Source organism: Caretta caretta, chromosome 7 (genome assembly GCF_965140235.1).
Source record: "Caretta caretta isolate rCarCar2 chromosome 7, rCarCar1.hap1, whole genome shotgun sequence".
In the NCBI taxonomy this organism is placed as follows: Eukaryota; Metazoa; Chordata; order Testudines; family Cheloniidae; genus Caretta; species Caretta caretta.
Window position 1 is genome coordinate 116,698,873 of NC_134212.1, and position 26,001 is coordinate 116,724,873.

Sequence of the window (26,001 nt, forward strand, 5' to 3'; positions counted from 1 at the left end):
ATTCTCCCAGGGGATCCTGCCCATCAGTTCCTGGAGGGAGTCAAAGCTTTCCAAAGCTTCCAAACCTTCCAATATTTCTGCAAGGGTTGGGGCTTCCCCTTGGAAAAAGGGGCCTTACTGTTTACTTAATCAAAACAATAACCTGTGTCAGCTTATGTGCTGGTTTTTATTCCAAAAGCCCTTTCTCTGTTTACATATACTGGTTCAAACTGGGTTTCCCAGAGACTCAAACATCCCAGGAGCTGGTACTTCCCCAGAATTGTTTACACTCCCCAAGGTATAAATGTAACACAATGGTTCCCAAATACACTGCATGGGACTGTAATACCCAGCACACTTCCCCTTGGTCTCCCTCCCCACACACGGTTCAGTATCCTGTGACTTCCCCTTGCTAATCGCCCCAATCCTGAACCATACCCCAGTCCCACTCCTTTCCCTTCTCCCAAGGAAAATCCCTCACGGCATTCCCCGCTCTCCACCTCCACCTCTACCTGATTCTGCACCCCTTCTCATTTCCAACCTTGCCCAGATCCTGCTGCTCCCTCCCTGCAATCCCCTCCCCCCATAAACATACCTCTTTCCACCTGCTGCTACCTCCCCAATCTCCAACCTAACCAATTAGAGCATAAGGATTTGCATGCATGAGACCCAAAGATCCCTATTGGATGGTTAACTGGACCTGAATAGTTGCCACCAATCACAGCACAGAGAAGCTATGTATGGGCTGCCATCCCATTACTGGTTTCAGAGTAACAGCCGTGTTAGTCTGTATTCGCAAAAAGAAAAGGAGTACTTGTGGCACCTTAGAGACTAACCAATTTATTTGAGCATGAGCTTTCGTGAGCTACAGCTCACTTCATCGGATGCATGCCGTGGAAACTGCAGCAGACTTTATTTATACACAGAGAATATGAAAAAATACCTCCTCCCACCCCACTGTCCTGCTGGTAATAGCTTATCTAAAGTGATCATCAGGTGGGCCATTTCCAGCACAAATCCAGGTTTTCTCACCCTCCACCCCCCCACACAAATTCACTCTCCTGCTGGTGATAGCCCATCCAAAGTGACAACTCTTTACACAATGTGCATGATAATAAAGTTGGGCCATTTCCTGCACAAATCCAGGTTCTCTCACATCCTCCCCACCCCCATACACACACAAACTCACTCTCCTGCTGGTAATAGCTCATCCAAACTGACCACTCTCCAAGTTTAAATCCAAGTTAAACCAGAACATCTGCGGGGGGGGGGTTAGGAAAAAACAAGAGGAAATAGGCTACTTTGCATAATGACTTAGCCACTCCCAGTCTCTATTTAAGCCTAAATTAATAGTATCCAATTTGCAAATGAATTCCAATTCAGCAGTTTCTCGCTGGAGTCTGGATTTGAAGTTTTTTTGTTTTAAGATAGCGACCTTCATGTCTGTGATTGCGTGACCAGAGAGATTGAAGTGTTCTCCGACTGGTTTATGAATGTTATAATTCTTGACATCTGATTTGTGTTCATTTATTCTTTTACGTAGAGACTGTCCAGTTTGACCAATGTACATGGCAGAGGGGCATTGCTGGCACATGATGGCATATATCACATTGGTGGATGTGCAGGTATACGAGCCTCTGATAGTGTGGCTGATGTTATTAGGCCCTGTGATGGTGTCCCCTGAATAGATATGGGGGCACAATTGGCAACGGGCTTTGTTGCAAGGATAAGTTCCTGGGTTAGTGGTTCTGTTGTGTGGTATGTGGTTGTTGGTGAGTATTTGCTTCAGGTTGCGGGGCTGTCTGTAGGCAAGGACTGGCCTGTCTCCCAAGATTTGTGAGAGTGTTGGGTCATCCTTTAGGATAGGTTGTAGATCCTTAATAATGCGTTGGAGGGGTTTTAGTTGGGGGCTGAAGGTGACGGCTAGTGGTGTTCTGTTATTTTCTTTGGTAGGCCTGTCCTGTAGTAGGTAACTTCTGGGAACTCTTCTGGCTCTATCAATCTGTTTCTTTACTTCAGCAGGTGGGTATTGTAGTTGTAAGAAAGCTTGACAGAGATCTTGTAGGTGTTTGTCTCTGTCTGAGGGGTTGGAGCAAATGCGGTTGTATCGCAGAGCTTGGCTGTAGACGATGGATCGTGTGGTGTGGTCAGGGTGAAAGCTGGAGGCATGCAGGTAGGAATAGCGGTCAGTAGGTTTCCGGTATAGGATGGTGTTTATGACTTGTGGCACCTTAGAGACTAACCAATTTATTTGAGCATGAGCTTTCGTGAGCTACAGCTCACTTCATCGGATGCATACCGTGGATAGATTTCCACTCCATCTCTCAGAACTGCCCTTCACAATAACCACAAGCATGTTGTTTCTTACCCCTCCCTTACCTCCCACCTACCCACAGATATTAAATACAATGTGACTGAAAGCAGGCATGAAGGAGATAGGAGGGCTAAGCCTTCCACCCGAACAAAGAAAAGAGGGAGATTACAGAGCAGATAGCACTCATGCAGGGGTTAGGAAATGGAGGTGGCCAGAGGTGACAGGGCATGCAAGGTCACATGCCCAGCCGGATTTGCTGCTTGGCTTGTACTGAGCATGCTCACAGAGTCTGAGCATGCTCAGTAACACTGCTGAAGCCGGCTGCCTGCACTCTGCTCCACCCCACTATTGGCAGACACAGGCCATCTCTGGAGGTGGACGTATTTCTTGAAGGCAGTAGTCCTTGGCCTTATAATTTATTTGCCCAGGATGCCGAGATTAACACCATCAAGTAACAGGCTCCATCTATCACCTCTGCACTCTGATTAGCTATAAATAAAACTCTGTTCTGACTGGCTACTGCCCAGAGAGTTGCTTGGCCATAACAAGCAACAAGCTCAACCTCTGATCCATTCTCTCGCCTGTTCTCACTGAATCACTGTTCAAAATCCTTGAGCTCTGACTGGAAGAGACAATTCCATTTCAGTGCAGCAGATTATAACTATAATTGAGTTTACCCAATTAAAAGGGGGGGTGGGAGGGGCAGCAGCTGTGCCAGCTGGCAGAAATGACTTTTTGCAGAGGATTGTCAAACTGGCAGTGTTGTCATTTTTTTTTATATTAACTTATATCCTACTGCAAAGCAGAAATACTGCACTCAGGCTATACATAAAAGAAAGCTATTGCATTGCCTTTACTGTATGGCTTCTGAGCAGAGTTTCTCTGTGGCAATAAAAGATTACTGTGTGTGTGCCTAATTTAGACCACAGATGTCACTGGAAATTACCGCTTCTTCCTCCTGTCCTTTAATCCTTTCTTAAAGTGCACCTCTTCAGGGAATGCAGCCTGCTCATCAAAAATAACCACCCATCCCCGTGAACAATTGTTTTATGTTTTGTCTCATGCTTGTTTGTCTTGTCTTAATTGGAATGTAAGGTCTTCAGAACAGGGAACACGTTTCAGCTCTGTTCTGTAAAGGTGATTTTATGATTAAGGCATTGGAGTGGCCTGCAGGAGATCTAAGTTCAGTTCCCAGTTCTGGCACACAGCCATTGTCTGATTTTGAGCAAGTCACTTATCCTCTCTGTTAAGCCTCAGTTTTTCATCTGTAAAATGGGGATAATACTTCCTGTCTCCCGCCCTTTGTCTTAAGCTCTTTGGACTGGGATCTGTCTCTTGCTGTGTTTTCCTAGCACAATGGAGCCCCAGGTGGAGTCTCTTGGCATTACCATTGTACAACTAATTAATAATTGTCCAAAGTGCTGCACACTTTTACAATGCTAAATAAACACAGCCATAATTTGTATTATGCTGTTTATTTGTTTTTTAAAATGAGTGTGCAGGAAGGTACCCGGTTAAATCTATATTTAGAAGACAGGTTAATACACACATACAGAGTACCGAGCAGTTGGAATGTTTGGGACAAATACAGGTTTCAGAGTAACAGCAGTGTTAGTCTGTATTCGCAGAAAGAAAAGGAGTACTTGTGGCACCTTAGGACAAATACAAATTTCAATGAAAACTTTTCACAAAAACAAATTTTAAAAAGTTTGTGAAAAATCTTTCTCCATTTTTGACCGATTCTATTCTACAATTAATTCTATTAACGAAGCATAACAAGCAAAACATTCCTCATGGCCATCATTAATATTGTCTTGTAAAGAAGCATGTCTCTACCTGTTATGAAGGATTAGGAGGGGATGCCCTCTAGAACATAATAAGCTGGGGTTTGTATCATCCTTTTATGGCCCCAATAATGCTCAGCATTTATATAGCACTTTTCATTTCAAAGTGCTTTGCAAACATTCATTGATCAGCTAGAACACTGCCTGTAGGTGGGTAATGCAGATGTCTTCAAAGCTAAGATCATGTCAGGGATCAGGCTCTGCAGCAGAGCCAGTCTCCTAACAACCCAACAAGCGCAGCTGGCCTTCAGCAGTCTACCTGATTGACTTCAACTCCTGATGGGTCAAGAAGGGTAGCTCATTGGCTTTTAGCCCAGCAGCAGCAGCTCTCTGGCTGCTCAGTGCATTCCAGCCTGCAGCTGGGATCCTTCCTGTGCCTGCTCTCCAGCCTTATTCCAGTCCTGCTCCTCGTCCTGTTCCTCAGCCTTGCTCCTGCTCCATCTTTGCTACCTCAGCTTGCTCCTGGTTCTGGGTTTTTCTCTCCAACCCTGGTTCCTGACTCTTGCTCTCCCCCTTCGTGTGGCAACTACTTTCCAATCCTGACACTTGGCTTGGCTATTAGTAGCCGGTTCTGGCTGTGATTCCTGGTGTGGCTTTTGGTTACTGACTCCAGCCCTGGTCCTTGGATTGGATCTGCTTCCTGGCTCCTGCTCTGACCACAAGGCCTGACCACCCAGGGTCCAGTCTCTAAGAAACCATGACACTGAAGAGTCTCCAAGGTTTAATATCCCTAATCCCTGGCACTACCATCACTACTTCTCCATTCCCATGGCTGAGCTCAACACGGGCACACGAGAGGGTAAATGTGGCTACTTCATAATCTATTTTAGTACAGCTGCCTTTCTTCTTACCACCAGTTTCCAGATATTTAGCTGTACAGTGTTTCACTGTTTCCTGGGTTTAAAACAGAGATGTAGACACTGTCCCTGCCCTTAGGAGCTTATAATGTAACAAAAGAAGACCCATACAAAGGGTAGGAGAGGGAGAAATGCCAAACTATGGACCATTTTTATGCGCCGTTGTTTATATCTGAATAGACGAGAATGGTTGTTGCTGGGGGTTTCGCACTCTCCTTACTCTAACCTTAATATGCTGACAGATTTCTCATACCTACAGAGAAAGAAATGGGTCTTGAGACGGATTTAGAGAGAGAAAAGATTAGGAGTCTCAGTTGAAGAGGAAATGACTGGTTCTGTGGCAATGGGATTGGCAGAGGGTGAAGACATCCCTGAGCAGGAAGTCGCAAAGAGCCAGGCCGCCTCATGGTAGATAATGCCTCAGGTAGGCACGTTCTCTCACTGAGCTTCTCCACATGCATGGGCTGTTCTCAGTATTTAATGTGCTACTGGAAGGTGCTCAGAGGCTACGGGTGATAAGCAGCATCCTAACCTATGTGGAACAGAGTAGAATTTTGTACACTGCACTGCTCCCTCTGCTCCATCCATGGCTCCTTGCCCTGATAGCACCATTCCATGAGTGACTGCAGGAGGGTGGGGAGCCAGGGTTATGTGCTCATGCCCCTTTTTAGCATCTCGCTCCCCAGGAAGGAGAAGGAATGAGCTGTCCCTGCCCAGCTGTGCGTGAAAGGGGAAGGCTGCCTGAGTGCCCCTTTGCCCCCGGTGAGGGTCTTTCATCATCTAAGAGGGAAATTCCAAAATGGATAACGGGTTAGGGACATTCTCCAGAGATGTAGCTGCACGTTCCTGTTTCCAGGCACAGGTGAGGAGACAAATGGCTGCACTGTGGACAGTTAGGATTAAAGTTCACAGGGTTGAAATGAAGGTGGTCTCAAGGCAGGAAACCACAGTGGTCAGGAGTTGAGCAGAGGATTGGCTGAGATCATGTTGGGTGTAGGTGTGTTTTAGAGCTAAGGAGCAGATGGAAGACAGGCAAAGCAAAAGGGAGTTTGGGGCTCCATTATAGACTTGAACACTTAAGTGTCACTCTCGAATGGGGTGGGTTACGTAGAAGTCCCTTCAGAAGGATGCTATCAAATTTTTATGCTATTTTTGCACAAAAGGCAGAGCTGCATGAGGAAATCTTACTAATCCTCCAGAAGTGGGGAAACCACCTGAAAATCTCCCATTTAGCAGGGCTTGCACAATCTGAACAAAGACAAAATGACCCATCAGTCTAAACCTATCAGAACAGAAGCAGCCTCTCGGCCTGACTTTCCTCTCACACGCATACAAATCAGACGTCATGCCATTGAGGTCCATGGAGATATGAGTGTTATTGAGACCAATATCAGACCCTATATTTCCTGTTCAGAAGCCAGACCTTTAGTGAGGGCTCTCTGGGATCTGAACTATGATATTAATTTAATTACATTGGAGGGGCTCCCCTGCTCCGTCTTCTCTTTTGCTTTTCTTGCCAGTTATTGAGAAGTTGCTGAAGTTCTGATTCCGTGCAGGAGCAGCAAGACACCCAGCGAACGCAAAACTGAACTTATAGCCTCTCTGAAGGGGGAAGAGAGCAGAAGAGGACAGAAGAAGGAAGGAAAACAAAAGGAAGGAGAAGAGGGGAGTAAGAGAAAAGAAGAAAATCATCAGAAGTTCTTAGTCACTCGTCTGAGGAAATTTTTCAGTAAATTCACAGCTTCAGACTCATTTATCTGTAAATCTGGAAACATAAAAGTGCCAAAGTGAGGTAGGTTGTAACTTTGCAGTTTATACACAGATACCCAGAAGAAGTTGCCTCTATCTATCTAACTCTTCTGTTCAATATTTGGAAGCTCGAATATAAATTAAACAGCAGCTTTCAAGTTCTTACAAAGGCAGGAGTCCCAACAGAACAAAGTGTTCCAAGTCGACTTTAAACTCTTCTGGTGAGGACGGGAGTTCTTCAGGGACAGTACAGTGAAGTAAAGGGGGAAACAGAGACGGAGAAGAAAGGAGGAGAGGAGAAGGTGGAGGTGCAGTTGTTAATACACTGGGCTTTCATCCTATCAGACAGGGTTTTGAAACAACAAGTAAGAATCAGTTCAGAAGCACTTTTCTGCCCTCATAACAAAAACAGCATACAGTTTGGTAGTCAGTGCTCAGGAGAACCCTGGCCTGGGTTTGCAGAGCTATTGAAGGCTCTCTGACAGCCCCTACCTTTACACCATGCCTAGCCCAAAACAGTGCTGTTAGAACCCAACTTGCAGAAGCTCTCAGGGCCAGGTTCTGCACTGTTTTCTGGGTATGGCCCAGGAAGGAAGAGAGCATAGAGAACCTCTCCTTGCCACAACTCCCAGCACCACTGCATGGCAGCATGACAGGATAATCATTGAGCCCACAAGAGATACTTCTGTCTCTCAAAGTCCAAAGAGGATGTGCTCCAGCTGCAAAGAGCAGGACTGCTATTTGCCACCCTCTGCATGCTGCGGAGTGCCCACCATGTATCCATCCCCTACCTAAACCATCTCTGAGCCATCTGACTTGCCTGCATCAGTAAGATGGCTCTGGTTAACAAAGACTATCTTGCACCATTTCACTCCACCTACTATCCAAATTGACTCCTGCATTGTAAAGATGGGACTTAGCCTTAACTGTGCTTTAGAACAATGGTTCTCAAGCAGGAGTCCGGGGCCCCTTGGGGGGCAGTGGACAGGTTTCAGGGGGTCCACCAAGCAGGGCCAGCGTTACAGTCACTGGGGCCCAGGGCAGAAAGCTGAAGCCCTACTGCATGGGGCTGAAGCCCAGGGCCCCGAGCCCCGCCACCCAGGGCTGATGCCGAAGCCTGAGCAATGTAGCTTCGCGGAGGCCCTTGTGGTGTGGGACCCCAGGCAATTGCCCTGCTTGCTACCCCCTAACACCAGCCCTGGATTTGATATGCAGAAAACCAGCTATTGTGACACAGGTGCGCTGTGGAGTTTTTATAGCATGGGGGGGGGGCTCCCGAAAAGAAAAAGGTTAAGAACCCTGACTTTAGAATAAAAAGTTGTGCAGGGAAACAGAAAGAAAATAAGTTAATCTTGGGCAAGTGGATTTCCACTCTGGATGGTCTTCACAGATAGGCCTAGATATTTCACCAAAATTCTAAGGCGAAGTAAAGTTCTTCCAAAAGATGAACATATTCCTCTGGTTAACTATGGGTACTTACAACCAGCTGTTTCATATCCACTAAGCAAATACTGGATTTTGCTGCACTCTTTATATTTTGCACAGTTGGATCTGATTTTTGACTCCTAATAGGCTAGTGTCCTTCCATGAATTCCTCTTAGGAACGCAGGACCTATATTTAGAAAAATTAACTTAATTACTATGTTCCTGTATTTACAAGAAAAAACTAATGGTTAACCTTGGACCTCAAATCTAAATTACAGCATGATCAGTGTTGATTACCCACTGCACTTTATTTGTTTTCCCAAGAAATAACAAAGATGTCATCATTTTAGAAAGTAATTATAAATCATACGAGGTTTATTTCTGGAATGTTGTTTGGTATTGGAATTAAATTGCTCATTTTTTTCTCGAGATCGTAATTTACAGAAAATTTAAGCAAATGCAAGTCCTGGAATTCCTACTGAGTACCCAGATGTTGCTGTTAAAACACGTGATCATTCTTTTCACGTGCAGTACAACAAAGATTGTATTGCATTTTTCAGTGTAAAAACAACCATTTGTGTTTAAGTTATCTTTGTTCCTATCTAGGTCCTTATGTTGGTGCCCATCCCCATAACATCTGAGCTCTGTTACTTTAAGCACAATTTTCTGAGTTCCCATACTTAATATTTATTTTTATTTCTTTTGAGTAGTAATGTTATGGATCAGGAAGCACACTGTGACTTGTAAATCTCATTGTTTCAGTGCTATGTAATAGATGGATAAACTTTGTGTTGAAATCAGTGAAGATGCAGTATCTCTAAATAGCAGAAAATCTTAAAGATTTTTAACTCTCAGAGTGAAATTGCTCCTTGATCCTCCCCAGAGTTACAGACTACACACCCATTAGCTTTGGGAAAGTTGGAAATCCCACTCCAGTTCTGAACTTGACTGCACAAGCCAGTCTTCAATTTAAAATTTTCTTAGACAAAAATTATGCTAAGCTAAACCTTGTCATAGAAAATGTGGTCCCAAGTTACCAAAAAATATTAATGAATGTACTAATATACAGAACACATAGCTTTAATGAAATACGTAGTAACAATGGAGGTCTACACAGAACTGATGGATCATTCCCAAAGGATCCCAGTATGCACGGATTCTGGGGTAAAGCCTCAGATGGATTTCTTGGCAATGGTTTCTACTTTAGAAGTTTTACATCCTGATTCAGGAAAATATCTCTATTTAGGACGACAACCATTGGCCAGGTTTTCCAAAGTTCTCAGCACCCAGCAGCTCTTGTTGAGAATGAAGGGAGCTGCTGACTGCTGAAAATCTGGCTATGTGCTTAACTTTAAGCATGTGCTTCAACCCTATTGAAACCCGTGGACTTTCAGCACATGTTTATGCGCTTTCCTGAATTATTTGTAAGTTTGTGTGCCAGCATCTGATATCAATTACAGTGTGTAAATCTGTTATAACTGCAGAAAACTGAGTGAAGATACTCCGGATTTCCATCACTGTATCTAGGATCTGATCTGCATTAATATAGTATGGAATATGGATGCACACCGTTCATTATTACCTGAGCCTAATTGTTGTTAATTATAAAGTTAGTTCCATTTGGTTTTGTTTGTTTCTAGACACCAAAGAAGAAAAACAATCATTTTCATTTGCTATACACATTTTTATTACTGTCCTTTAGCAATAAATGCAAGTACTCAGGCACTAGACACAACTAGGAAGTTCCAAGGAGCACAGGGCAATTCTTTCTCCCAAGGTTATCAGTAAGCCAGCTACCAAGGGATGCCACATTCTAGAAGAAAGCCAGGCCCCAAGATACTAATTTCAATAACTGATGGTTGTTTTCATGTGATATTATACAGTAAAGTTGCATTCAAACTAAAGCATTTACAGGTGGACAGAGTACAGTAAGTTGTGACCAAAATAAGATACATTATTGTATTTCACAACATAGAGTCAATTTTTGAGGTACTCCTTGGGAATCAGGCGTTGATGTTGCCTGAACGAAGGGATCACCCTGCATGCTATTTGTGACCTCCCCTGTCCTGGGACTGGTGTATATTTGCAAATAAGACAAGTTTCGAATATGCCCAGAGTCCACCTCTCTGATTTCTCCTCCCCTGTGAACCTTGCAAGTCTCCAGACAGAGCACTTGACAGAGAGTCAATCTTTTTGTCAGAATGAGACACAGGTGTCAGAAGAGGCGGCAACGATGTAATCTGTATATTTTTATATATTAATAGTACATATAAACCTTACAATGTGTTATTGATACACATGTTAGTATAGAGAACAAACTGATTACTTATATAGAAAACACCTAGATAGACCTAGTCTCCTCTCCCTCCATTTATGCTCTTGGCTTACATTCTGCATTTTTCACTTAGTTCGTGCAGTGCAAACAGATGGACCATCTCCTCTTGTTCCTAGCCCAGTGCTGCAACGTGGGAGTATGTTTAAATAGCCAAGTATGTTTACACTGGAACTGCAGACACATTCATGAAGAGTCATATTAGGGTTTGCAAATTACCCCTTCTCACCCCTTCCCTTTAATATTTACAAAATCAGAATGTACGGCCTAAAAGTTTTTGACAGCACGTCCCTTTAAATCAAACTCAAGCTTCATCCCTTCTCAAGTTTCCTAGTGTTCTGGCTGTATATTATTTTTTTCCTTCCTCAAACCTTGATGCTTCCTGCCCTTACATGGTATAAAATATAATGCCTAAAAATGAGGAATGGATTCAATTATTTTTTTTCACTTGCTTGGGATGACCTGCTAAATGGCTTGTAGCATAATCATTCACCAGTACCGTGGGCATCCCCAAATCCTGGAAGTCTAAAGTATTATTCTAGTCTTTGTCCCTGATCCTGCACTCAGAACTGATAACACTGATTCCCCTACAGTGCAAAGTTGCACTGAAGTCAGTATAACTCCCCATATCCCGAAGGTTCATGCTAGCAAATTTCAGTGAAAGCCCAGGTTCACAGTCACTGCTTGTTCTTTTAGCTTTCTGTCTCTGCATTGAATAATAAGGGCCTGATTCTCCCCTCACTTAGATCAGGATATTGGAGTCACTTCACCGACATCAGTAGAGTTAGTCCTGATTTACACCACTGTAAGAGAGAGAAAAATCTGGTCTTATATAATGTACTTTTCTTTTTTGTTACTGACTGAAACAGCAGCCTGTGACCAATAACTCTCTGAACGAGCTCCAGTCATGATGCCCTGCTCCCAGAAGACAAGATAGGCAGGGCACTATAATCTTAGTGTCAGGAACCTTTTGGTACTTCCAGCAATATTTTACAGTTATTGTCCTCAAATCCTGACACTGTCTACACAAATTGCACATTTCTATTTTGGCTTTGTACATTAAACTGTAAAAATCTTTCTTGTGTATGGTCTTTTGTCCACTTATTATTTGTGAAGATGGATAGATTTTGGCAGGTCTGGGGTAGATCTCTCAGCAACATCCCCCAAGGTGAAGTCTGATAGAAGGAAATCATTTAGCATCTCTACCACATCCTCGTCCTCCTTAGTGTTCCCTTTAATTCTTGGTAGTCTCATGTACCCACTGATTCTCAGAAAGGCTTCCTATTTCTGATACACAAATTTGCACACCATGAAATGTATGTACCCCTGACCCAGCAATGGCATCTCCACATATCCCTACGTGCAGATTTGTTCTGTTCCAGAGGACCTGTCTACTGCCTTCTCATGGCATCCCCTGTGAGTAGTGGAAAGCGAAATGAAAGAAGACAAAGTGTGGAACACGAGCTCACATTCTAAGGACAATCAGCCAAAAAGAGCCGTCTTCCACTGAGGCCCCTTTCAGAGCCAGCACTGCAAATTCTAGCACTGGGGGAGCTCTCAAGATGCTGCATTTCGATTCCAAGCAAATATCGGCAGCAAAAAAGGTATATCCACCTCCACCTATTTACAAACCTTGAAGCACATGTCAGCTTGCTTCAGGAGGTGGACTTCACCACTGATATGCAACTTTCAGTTCCAGGCTATGCTCTTGTGGCTCACCACCATCATAAGTGGTATGGGATGGCATCTTACGTTGGAGAAGGGCTGTTCACTGTCACTATTTTGATATTTGATCCAAATGACATCGTACAATAAAGGTGAATGAGCTTCTGTTGATTGATGTCTACTAGCCTCTATCAGTTAGCTGGCCAACCCCCGCTCTGCCCAACTTTCCAGGTCCTACCATCTACTGTGGTGTTTTCAATTCCCACCATGCTAACTGGGGATACTGGCAACAACCCAGATGGAGAAAATCTAATGGAGTGGGCATCAGCCGCTGATCTACAACTCCTCTGTGACCCAAAGCAAACACCCACTTTTCACAGTAGCAAATGGGCAACAGGCTCTTCATCCAACATCACCTTCCAGGCAACTGCCACCAGTAGTCATTGAGCAGACAGTGCTTGAAACTTTCCCAAAGTCTCAGCCTCATCTGTCTTTATCCCCACAGGCCTGTGGACACTAACAACAAACATCTTACGGAAGGCCCAATGGAATTTTAGGAAAGCTTTGTGGGAGATCTATCAAGCAGAACTACAGATGTCTGTCAGTGAATTGGCTGAGTTGGACTTGACATGTCCAGCCAATATAAATGACTCCAACTAAACTTTCTGCAGATTAGTTCAGGCAACTGCTAAGACATAGATCCCTAGAGGCTACCACCAACAGTACATACCTGGGTGATCATCAGAGGCAATTGAGTTCTACCAGGAATTCAGATCTGCTGGTAACAAAAAGAAGGCCATTAATATGAGCAAGTAACTCATTCAACTGCTAAATCAAACCAGGCACAATTGATAAAGAGAGACAGTTGAAAAGATGGACTTCACCCATTTTAGCAGGACAGCCTGGCAGACTATTAAAAGAGTTTATGTAGGTTACAGCCTCAGCAAAAAAGAGTTCCCAGTCACTGTAAATTCTAACACATCGCAGCTATTGGCTAATGGCTGTACATAGAACTTGGATACGTCTTTTAGCCATGTGGTCAAAACTGAGGTTTCAGAGAGCTGGCAGGCTCCTAATGTGGATTCAAACTGGATGGCTCCTGCATTCAGACAAAGAGCTGGACCAGGCCTTAAAAGTTTATGAAAATAGGAAAGGCTCCATGCCTGGATTATATTCACATGGATATATAAACCTAAAAGCAGACTGCTTCAGTTTCTCAATTGATGTTCCCAGGACAACTACATCCCACAAATCTGGCACAGGGCAAAAATCCTAGCCATTTCAAAACCAGAAAAACTTCTGGAAGATCCTAATTGCTACTGGCCCATCTCTCTCCTTTGTGTCTCTTATAAGCTTATGGAGAGACTGATTCTGATGCCCACCAATGACGTTATCGAACCATGACTACTCTTTGTTCGGACAAGCTTCAAATGAGGACAATGTACCCAGGATCAAATTATTCTCCTCACACAGAACACTGAAGACACCTTCAAGAAGAGCGAAAAGGTTGGCGCCATTCTGGTGGATCTGTCAACTATCTGGAATGTGGGGCCGATGGCCAAATTGTTGCAGACTATTCCCTGAATTCCCTGATGGCCTGCAGAAATTTGGTTTAGTCCAATCTTCACAGTGTGCCTGCGGGGCAGATATATAGATGGTCAAATACGTGGTGGAGGAGTGCAGAGTTAGGAGACTGGAGCATGCAACTGTTAGTGGCTGAACAATCTAGATCTTGACTTGTGACACATACTGAAGAAGAAGCTGGGTTCCTAGAAGATATGTGCTGCATGGGGCTGCTGTCAGCCAGAATATGAGTGGACAGTGATGCTGGTTTGCCTTTAGATGGCCTTGTGGTTAGAGTGCTAAGCCAGGACTTGGGATACCTGGGTTCAATTCCCTGCTCTACCACAGACTTCCTGCATAACCTTGGGCAAGTCCCTTATCCTGATAAAATGGACATAATTGTATTGAAAGGATAAATGTATAAAAGCATTGAGAAATGCTCAGATGCTATAGTGGCGGGTGCCGTATAAGTACCGCAGCCAGAAATAAGCTTAGATCTAGATTTTGGCCCAGTGTGTGCACCGCATGAATACACAGGATGGCACAACTGTGCCTACATAGGAGAGCAGATGGGGACAGGCAACAAGCAGCCACTAATGCTCTCCAATTACCATGCGGCCTTCCTTGTGCAGCCTGCAGCTATCTGTGCGCCTAATCCAATTGCCACTGCAGCCAATAGAAAGAGTCTTCAACAGACCTGGAGTCTGCTCCAGCATTCCAAAGGGGAAGAGGAATTGGCGGTCATGTGTTTACGAATGTCTGGCCACCTGAGCTGGGGCGAGTGCATCCGAGGCAATTTTAAAGAAGGTGGCGTGATCTCTGAGGGACTGCCTCTTCCCCCGTGGCTTGAGCCAGTTCCACACACATATGCCTTCACAGACAGCAGACATGCCATGTTCTTAAAGTCGTGATTTAAGCCTAATGCCCTGTGTCCTTAAATGCTGAGAACACTCTCTTTTGGCTTGTGTGGGAAACAGGTTCTGACCAAGACATCAGACACACAGTAAGTCAGTAGTTTTGTTTTTCTCCTCAGTGCCAAGTGCTTAATGCTGATTGCATTTGGAGTCCAAGGTTACAGCAGGAAGGCAGGAGTCGCGTGTCCCATTTCTGGGGAGACAGTTATGATTTGTGTCAGGGAGGGATTCAAAGCCTGGGGATTCAAATAGCTCGCTACCACAAAAGGACATGTTCTGATCTAATAAAACAAAACAGAGAGGGGGGGAGAAATGCCTTTCTGATTCCATTGCCCTGGGTGTTGCTTAGTACGAGGCAGGCTGCCTAGTGCTGCAGTATCGCAGACTGATCATTGAGGGAAATAGCCCAGAACATCAGGAATGCCCAGTGTGCTCAGCCTCCACTTATGAGCAAAATCCTGCCTGGGGGAATAATAGGCTCACTTTAACCCTTCACACTCATCCACATACACACAGGCTGGCCTAGATCCTCTCCTGGGTCTATGTATGCTTGTGCTGCTTAGACCCTGGCAGAAAGTCTTTGACACAGAAACTCCTATGGAGGTGAAGGGAATTATAATTACACAAAGTGAGGGCCAGCCTGGCCGCAGCCCATCAGATTAGTGGTGCTGGTTAGGAAGGAGATGTGGCCATGGAATGCATTGATTAAGCATCCCTCTTCATGTCGGTTTTGCCCTTGGGGATTCCATAGAGATTAAGGCTGAGATTTTCAAAGCTGCCCAAGAGGTTTGGACACCCAGTTCCCAGTAATTGGGTGCCCAATCCCTTGGGAAGTGTCCCCCACAACAGCAGCCCTAAGGCAGGATGTCAGGAGAATTACCACCTGCTCTCCCTCCATATGAATTCCCATCTGCAGAACAAGGATCCCCATTGGAGCAGGGAGAAGTGCAGTCAGTTACATCACAATGTCTGTCACCGGGACTGGGTACCAGGCAATTAACACTCCTGTGTTATGCTGGTGGTCAGACAAGATGATCACAATGGTTTCTTCTGGCCTTAAAAAACATAGCAGATTTGCAATATATATGGGCCACTCATGAGTATCCATCTTCACACCAGAGAATGGTTGGATGATGATTGTAACCTCTCAACATTGCACTGTGTAATTAATCTGAAACACATAGTTCTGTTAATATATGGAGCCCTACTATCCAACCCTTTCAGAAGTGTCAAGTTATCAGCCTTCAGCCAAAGTGTGCAGATGAAATCATTTTAATCAGAGTTAAACAATGGGATTCCATGAATATTATACATCTTACTGCAAAAAAAGACCATAATTCTATCAATTGAAACCTGGCAGTCATTTGGTAGGACAATGGCTGGAAACAGCCCATACTGGGATACTTTGTGGTATAAAGGCTGATGATACAAAATATACCCCTGGAAGAAAAGATGCCCAGACATACAGTTGACAGCAATCAAGGAAATCTTAATGTGGTTTAACTGAACATACATCAGGAGCCTACTGCCAGATAATTATATAGTCAGTGGTACCAGTGACAGACCCAAATGAAGATATGCTTTTCATAGTGCTGCATGACAATAAAACACTGTCTGAAGGCTGGATTTTTGCCTCCTGCTGTATCTTGGGGCCATCAGCAGCATACAGTGGCTTGGCAAAGAATAAATAAAACTGGTTTTATGCCAAGGGTTTGGATAACATAAAACAGACCTATACCATGCTCCAAACCTTCTCCTAATTGTAAGCTCTTTGGGACAAGGACTGTCTTTGTCCTGTGTTTGTACAGCACCTAGCACAATGGGATCCTATTCTGTAAGTGAGGCGCTCAGCCATTACTGCAAGAATAATAATAATAAATAATTTAGAATAGATTTTGAAATGACCTCTTTTTAGAGGTTCCAAGTTGTTCATATAACTACTTGGATTGCGTTACTATGTCTTTTATCACAGTAGGAGACTTCATGCTAGCTATATGTTCCAGAGGGAAACCTTGGTTAGTCTGGTTGGTTGGGTTTTTAATATATATGATGGCTGTCTGGGGATGCTCCGAGGTTTGGAATGTTAGACTAAGCTCCAGCAGAGATGGATTTTGGGGGGAGGCGGGGCAGAGTGCAGGTGAAGTGGTGAAAGGTGCATGGTGAATACAACACATCTCACAGATAGAGACAACAGAAAATCCAGCATAAATGAATGTCATACTGGATTAAATGTATGCAGTGTTGTTGTAGCAATGTTGGTCCCAGGATTCACAAGAGACAAGATTCGAGACAGACAGAGCTCTTCTTCAAGCCTGGAGAAGAGCTCTGTGTAGCTCGAAAACTTCTCTCTCACCAACAGAACTTGCTCTAATAAAAGATATTACCTCACCCACCTTACCTCTTTAATACTGGATAAAAAGTACTTTCTATAGTGATGTACTGTATGGTCTGTGCAACCAAGAAGCCAGTATATTTTCCAAAGCACTTAAGATGTAAAACTTCCATCAGTCACTTTGGTGCCTCTCTGGGACTGAGGATAGATCCAGGAAAGTGTGTCAGATCTGTCAATGTGATCCAAATCTATGCAACCCTTTGAACAGGTGCCAATTGTCCCCCTGCACCATAGTCATTTAAATGGGAATGCAATAAGCATAACAAACCTGAACAATAAACCCAAACCAAAACTCTGGATCCAAACAGTCCTGACCTTTGAGGATGTTTGAAATTCAAACCCAGATCTGGGTACAGAATTTTGCAAAAGGCTTCTGTGTTTATAATGGGCCAAACCACAGCTTTGGATGCAAACACCCTTGGGGCATTAGAAATCCAGATCCAGATTTTAGAGCTTGGGCCCATCTTCAGTAGAAATTCACAAGCCGCAGAGTATGCACTGGGTTTGGAGCTTCAGATGTTAAAAAAAAAAAAAAGAAAGAAAGAAATTTTCTTTAAACTGAGGTGCTCTGAGAAGCGGAATGTAGCTGCAGCATATTGTATTGGACTATGAACATTGGTTTGAGTGTGGATCTGTGGAGGCCAGGGCAATGCCAAGCCCTGTATTGCATGTACCAATAGAGTAACAACACAAAGAAAGATCCACTTGTGTATGTAATTGCGTAATTTATCCCTGCAACGGTGGGGCTGCTTGGGTGCAATGGGTAGGCACCTAATTTTGCAGATGCACCTGTTGTGCTGATCTGTAAAACTCCAACCCCTTCAGATCTTTTAAATTGGAACATGAGCTTCATCGGATTGGCTTCATTTCATAGTTACGATCTGTCACTGACAAGTACTAATCCAAACTAGCACAGACATTGATTCAGAACCACCGCATCTCCCTCTAGAATTCCTGAATGGTTCTTGGAACCTACTGCAGACTGACCTTGCCCGCATCCATCTGCAAGCTCTTTTCTGCCGAAAGCCCTAAATTAGATTGGGAGTCATAAGCATGCACTCCAGGCCAAGAGACATTTTCTTTCACCCAGGCAAAATAGGCAGAAAGTTTTTGTGTCGACTTGTGAACTACAGAGCCTTTCATTGCAGGTTATTAGTGTCAACTGGCTGAAGCAGAATCCAACCCACTAACTCGCTGTGCGTTATTGTCGCAGTATCTGTCATCTGTGATGTCAGTGAATTACCCTGCCGCATGACATTGATGTCAGACGTGGTTCCCAACTAACATGACATTGTAACATCAGGCCAGTAAAACAACAAGAAACCTTCCATTGTGCTGATATCTGGCCCTTGGAAACATTAGTGAAGCCCGTGTTCTGAACCAGACAAGTTACTTTCAATAACAACAAGTTCCTCCGTCAGCAGATATGCTCAGACCTTTCCCAGCTGGCTCACGCAGTTTTTATGTTAATCAAGGTATCTCAGTGACCTTAACTCTGCACTGATATTACTTCAGGTGACACTTCCTAAAAAAGGAACTGGCCAATCTAAGATTGTTTAGTACTAATCCAATTCAGCTGAGTATATATGCTAGCATGTGCCAACAATGCCCCTCTGCCACGTACATTGGCCAAACCGGACAATCTCTGCACAAAAGAATAAATGGACACAAATCAGACATCAAGAATTATAACATTCAAAAACCAGTCGAAGAACACTTCAACCTCCCTGGTCACTCAATTACAGACCTAAAAGTCACAATTCTCCAACAAAAAAACTTCAAAAACAGACTCCAACGAGAAACTGCAGAATTGGAATTAATTTGCAAACTGGACACCATTAAATTAGGCTTGAATAAAGACTGGAAATGGATGGGTCATTGCGCAAAAAACTATTTCCCCATGCTAATTTTTTCCCCTACAGTTACTCACACCTTCTTGTCAACTGCTTGAAATGGGCCATCCTGATTACCACTACAAAAGGTATTTTTTTCTCCTGCTGATAATAGCCCACCTTAATTAATTGGTCTCGTTACAGTTGGTATGGCAACACCCATTTTTTCATGTTCTCTGTGTATATATATCTTCCTACTGTATTTTCCACTGCATGCATCTGATGAAGTGGGTTTTAGCCCACGAAAGCTTATGCCCAAATAAATTTGTTAGCCTCTAAGGTGCCACAAGTACTCCTTGGTTTTTTTTCCCTATGGAATCAGAAAACAGAGTGAGCCTCAGATATAAAGTCTGTGCAATTCCCAGTGAGTTAGCAAGACACAGAGAGAGAAAAAAACACAATTTCCTAAAGTAAAGCCTCCAAAACCCTTCACAAGCTAAGCATGGTTTCCTGGTAATGAATGGAAACTTTTATCTGAGCCTGTCTGCTTGTGCAGAGAGGGCCTGGATCATCAGGCTGTGAAAACAGTAGAGGAAATAGGAGCTTTGGTGGAATCATCCATATTTCAACCCCAATTGTATAGATGTAGGTGCACGTGTTGGCCTGCCTGGATCTGATTGCAGGATGAGGGCCTAAACTGGGATTCAACACTCCTTACAGGGATTTTTTGGTTCCTTTTATTTTTGATTTTTTATAATGATGGATACTGTTTGTGAGAATCATACAATCGGAGGACTGGATGGAACCTCCAAAGGTCATCTAATCCAGTCCCCTGCACTCATGGCAGGACTAAGTATTATCGAGACCATCCCTGAAAGGTGTTTGGCTAACCTGTTCTTAAAAATCTCCAATGATGGAGATTCCACAACCTCCCTGGGCAATTTATTCCAATGCTTAACCACCCTGACAGTTAGGATGTTTTTCCTAATGTCCAACCTAAACCTCCCTGGCTGCCATTTAAGACCATTGCTTCTTGTCCTATCTTCAAAGGTTGAGGAGAATAATTTTTCACCTTCCTTCTTGTAACAGTCTTTTATTTATTTGAAAATGATTATCAGGTCCCCTCTCAGTCTTCTCTTCTCCAGACTAAACAAACCCAATTTTTTCAGTCTTCCCTCTTAGGTCATATTCTCTAGACCTTTAATAATTTTTATTGCTCTTCTCTGGACTTTCTCCAATTTGTCCACATCCTTCCTGAAATGTGGCTCCCAGAACTGGACACAATACCCCAGCTGAGGCATAATCAGTGTGGAGTAGAATGGAAGAATTATTTCTCATTGTCTTGCTAACAACACTCCTGCTAATCATTAATGATCTGGATGATGGGATGGATTGCACCCTCAGCAAGTTTGTGGATGACACCAAGTTCGGGGGAGAGGTAGATATGCTGGAGGGTAGGGATAGGATCCAGAGTGACCTAGACAAATTGGACGATTGGGCCAAAAGAAATCGGATGAGGTTCAACAAGGACAAGTGCAGAGTCCTGCACTTAGGATGGAAGAATCCCATGCACTGCTACAGGCTGGGAACTGACTGGCTAAGCGGCAGTTCTGCAGAAAAGGACCTGGGGATTACAGTGGACGAGAAGCTGGATATGAGTCAGCAGTGTGCCTTCGTTGCCAAGAAGGCTAACGACCTATTGGGCTGTATTAGTACGAGCATTGCCAGCAGATCGAGAGAAGTGATTATTCCCCTCTATTCAGCACTGGTGAGGCCACATCTCGAGTATTGCATCCAGTTTTGGGGCCCCCACTACAGAAAGGATGTGGACAAATTGGAGAGTCCAGTGGAGGACAACGAAAATTATTAGGGGGCTGGGGCACATGACTTATGAGGAGAGGCTGGGGGAACTGGGCTTATTTAGTCTGCAGAAGAGAAGAGTGACGGGGGATTTGATAGCAGCCTTCAACCACCTGAAGGGCGGTTCCAAAGAGGATGGAGCTATACTGTTCTCAGTGGTTGCAGACGAGAGAACAAGGAGCAATGGTCTCAAGTTGCAGTGGGGGAGGTTTAGGTTGGATATTAGGAAAAGCTATTTCACTAGGAAGGTGGTGAAGCACTGGAATGGGTTACCTAGGGAAGTGGTGGAATCTCCATCCTTAGAGGTTTTTAAGGCCCAGCTTGACAAAGCCCTGGTTGGTCCTGATTTGAGCAGGGGGTTGGACTAGTTGACCTCCTGAGGTCTCTTCCAACCCTAATCTTCTATGATTCTAATACATCCCAGAATGTTGTTTGCTTTTTTTGCAACAGAGTTACACTGTTGACTCATATTTACCTTGTGATCCACTATGACCCCAGATCACTTTCTACAGTACTCCTTCCTGGGCAGTCATTTCCCATTTTGCATGTGTGCAACTGATTGTTCCTTTCTTTCCATTTGTTCTTATTGAATTTCATCCTATTTACTTCAGACCATTTCTCCAGTTTGTTCAGATCATTTTTAATTTTAATCCTATCCTCCAAAGCACTTGCAACCCCTCCCATCTTGGTATCATCTGCAAACTTTATAAAGTGTACTCTGTATGCCATTATCTAAATCATTGATGAAGATATTAAACAGAATTGGACCCAGACCTGATCCCTGCAGGACCCAAATCGTTATGCCCTTCCAGCTTTACTGTGAACTACTGATAACTACTCTCAGGGAACGATTTTCCAAGCAGTTATGCACCCACCTTATAGTAGCTCTATCTAGGTTACATTTCCCTAGTTTGTTTATGGGGTCATGCAAGACAGTATCAAAAGCCTTTCTAAAGTCAAGACATACCACATCTACCGCTTCCCCCCATCCACAAGCCTGGTTGGTTTGACATGATTTGTGCTTGACAAATCCACGCTGACTGTTACTTATCACCTTATTATCTACTAAATGGTTGCAACTTGATTGCTTGATTATTTTCTCCATTATCTTTCCAGGTACTGAAGTTAAGGTGACTGGTCTATAATTCCCCGGGTTGTCCTTATTTTCCTTTTTATAGAGAGAAACAAATCATCCTTTTGCATTTCTTTAACTGCAGTCACTGAAGGGTTGCCTATATGGAGACTTAAGAACATAAGAATGGCTATACTAGGTCAGACCAAAGGTCCAGCCAGCCCAATATCCTGTCTGCCGACAGTGGCCAATGCCAGGTGCCCCAGAGGGAGAGAACCTAACAGGTAATGATCAATTGATCTCTCTCCTGCCATCCATCTCCACTCTCTGACAAACAGAGGCTAGGGACACCATTCCTTACCCATCCTGGCTAATAGCCATTAATTGACTTAAACTCCATGAATTTATCCAGTTCTCTTTTAAACCCTGTTATAGTCCTAGCCTTCACAACCTCCTCAGGCAAGGAGTTCCACAGTGCGCTGTGTGAAGAAGAACTTCCTTTTATTTGTTTTAAACCTGCTGCCCATTAAATTCATTTGGTGGCCCCTAGTTCTTATATTATGGGAACAAATAAATAACTTTTCCTTATTCACTTTCTCCACACCACTCATGATTTTATATTCCTCTATCATCTCCCCCCTTAGTCTCCTCTTTTCCAAGCTGAAAAGTCCTAGCCTCTTTAACCTCTCCTCAAATGGGACTTAATGTGTGGCAGGGTTTTAAATCTACAGCACACTGGCCTGCTACTCAATAAAAGTTAGTGGGTGGACCCTAGAGCCACATGCTAAAAGTTCCATCTACTAATGCTTCAAAGAGCCAGGAGACTGAAAAATTCCATAGTAGGACAACAAAGATGTTTGTTAGAGGTCTGGTGGGATTTACATATTTGGAGAGACTGAAAACACTAGGATTTTTTAACATGAAATCAGGTTTCAGAGTGGTAGCGTGTTAATCTGTATCAGCAAAAACAATGAGGAGTCCCTGTGGCATCTTAGAGACTAACAAATTTATTTGGGCATAAGCTTTTGTGGGCTAGAACCCACTTCATCGGATGCATGGTATACAAGAGCAAGTATAAATACATGAAAGGATGGGGAGTTGCTTTACCAAGTGTCAGTCTAATGAGATAAATCAATTAACAGCGGGATACCAAAGGAGGAAAAATAACTTTTGAAGGGGTAAGAGAGGGCCAGTTACAGATAGTTGACAAGAAGGTGTGAGTAACAACTTCCCCAATAGTAATTTCTCCCTACTGTTACTCACACCTTCTTGTCAACTGTCTGTAATGGGCCACTCTTACTACTTAAGAGGTCTCTTGACTACTAGAGGGACATAATAATTATAATTTAGGTGACAAGTACTCTAAAGAACCTTGAGAATGAGGAGATTTAGAGAAGCGAACAGAAGTGTGGCCACAATTACCAGCAACAGCTTCCAGGGAGCGATATTTACGTATCAAAATTTTCTAAGCCAGCTTTCTAAATGAAGGAGGGACACCATCAAGGTTGCTAGCCCATGCTTAATAGGATATTAGAGACCACAGTGCTGGAGATGAACAATGGGGTTTAAGTATCTGAATACTACTGAACAGTCGAGGCGATAGCATCAGGATTATAGTTGAAGCAAAATACACCTGTCACACAGCTGAATGTAATAAGACAGAATGCATGAGAAGTACCAAGTTGTCCTTTTAGAATAAGAACTTAAGAACAGCCATACTGGGTCAGACCAAAGGTCCATCTAGCCCAGTATCCTGTCTTCCAACAGTGGCCAATGCCAGGTGCTTCAGAGGGAGAGAACAGAACAGATAATAATCAACTGATCCATCCCCTGTCACCCATTCCCAGCTTCTGGCAAACAGGCCATCCTGGCTAATATCCATTGATGGACCTATCCTCCAAGAATATATCTAGTTCTTTTATGAACCCTGTTATAGTCTTGGCCTTCACAACATCCTCTGGCAAGGAATTCCACAGGTTAACCGTGCGTTGTGTGAAAAAATACGTCCTTTTGTTTGTTTTAAAGAATGAATTATCTGTGTTCAAGAACATTCTGCATACAACGTGCCAGTTCCATATACATCCAGACTGAGTGCCCCTGCCATGCAGCCAATCTCTCCAGACACAGCCTAAGGTTCCATCAAGTTCCACAGGATATTCAGTGGGCAACAGCCCTACAAGTGCAGAGAAAGAACCAGCAGTGGAAGGGTTAATAACAAGGGCTTTAAGACCATCCGGTAATTTGCATGTCTGTGGGGATGTGGAGGAAGAAAACAAAACATTTGACATTGTAAAACAGAATAAAAAAGAGGAATATGGTCAAAGGAAAAGAGTGAGGAAGTCTCTTACCCTATGTCCCATGACAAACCATTGCTATGAGATAGATATATTCCCTCTTGCCTGGTGGCAGCTCCTTTTCCAGGGATGGCTAAGCAACCTGCTCCACTTTCCAGCATCAGGTCCTCTCCTGCATACTTCTCGTTCCCTACACCCATGCTCAGAGGCCAAAGTTATGGGAGCAACTTAGCATAACATAGCCATCGGAGCAGCTCTGTTCACATTTAAGCAGCAGTTTGCGGCCCCTCCAGAACTCATTCCCCAGAGCACACTGTTCTCTCAGCGCATGCATGATCTCCTGTTTTATGAGCTCAGCATCCCTCAGCAGAAAGTTAGTTGCCTACTAGAAGACATCACTGCTCAGGAACCTTTCATTTCCCAACGCTACAACCAGGCACATGAATTACTCTTCCTCATGCTTTAGCCAAGTTGTGTGGACAACGAAACAGGTATCAGCACGGCCTATTCATTTTACCAGCTCCTGCACTGATTTTGTGAGTTTATTTATTTATTTTGTCATCTTGGCTGTAGCACCTTTGCCGTAGGCTGATAGCTTACAAAAAAGCACAGCCAAAAAAAGGCTAAATAGGAGAAGCAACAGGGAATCCTCACCCTAGTGCAGACTTTTTTTTCCTGCCTGATACTTTGATCTTCCCCTCCAGCAAACCCACTACCACTATCATTAATTCTCGGCTCTGCCCAACTGCCTCAAACCACTAGGCCAAGAGCCTAATGATCCTGAAATAATCCACCCCCTTTAACTGCTACCCCAGACATCTTCAGAGTGAGAGAGAGCCCAGGGTTGAAGAGTACCTCTGGAAAGGAAGTGAAACCCACACATTCTACATGTTGTGATGTCTGTATTGTGACAAATGAAACAAACACTCAGACATTGGCACCTTGAGTCCAAACCAGGTGGAGCTCGTTATTACAAAGGGGCCCAAGCCGTGCATCTAAGCTCTGTTTCCCTATCTGAATTTCCGCAACGTGTCGGGGTGTTCAGAGCGCTGGCTTCCGCTAAGGCCCAGGCCTGATCACTACCAGGAGGAGGCATGGCTGTAACGCAGCCTGCTCCCATCTCTGGCAATAACTCTTGGAACGTGTCGGGAAAGGGACGTGCTACTCAGCCCTCTACAGAAGGGAACATACCTTTTTATTTTTAAATCAAAAAGCAAAGCAATGTGGGTGCAGGCTGCTCATCAACCTGTGAGGCCTTCCTGTTCTGCTGTACGCTCAGGAAATTAACAATGCCCCCGGGAGCCAGGAATTTATCGTGGCAACTACATCCACAGCAGTTTGCCGGGCAACTGAAAGCCAGAGCAAGCACGTTGACACATTCAGGCTCTGTGTGGAGCTGGGATAGTATGTAAGGTAAAGCATCAGAATTCTCAACTTTACCTTTTTATATAAACCTAAATACACCATGGGGAAAATACACAACTTAGGGCCTCATTCCCATATATTCTTTTAGCACAGGCATTCTTGTTTCCTTAACCACATTGTGCTTCCATCCTACGTCTTCAAAGCATTTTAAAAACATGAAGGGCCATGCAACAGGAAGGTCCTCCAGGAGAATTCCTCCAGGTGCTCTGGAAGTGTGTACAACAAAGCGGAGGCTTTGAACAAATGGCCATGTGCTCCCCTCTCCAGCTGGTACAGGGGACAAGGTATTGCCCGGTTTTCTTGTGAGAAGGTTTTTGGCAGTAGTAACGTACTAGCTGGCACAAGGCCAACTAAAACCCAGCTCCGTTTAATTAACATTGCCTATCCCTCTTTAAAAAGGCAGTAATGTCAAAATCCCTAGCACTGTCCCTGGTGCACTGTAGTTAAACACATTGGCCCACCCCGAAAAAGTTATGGAAAGATT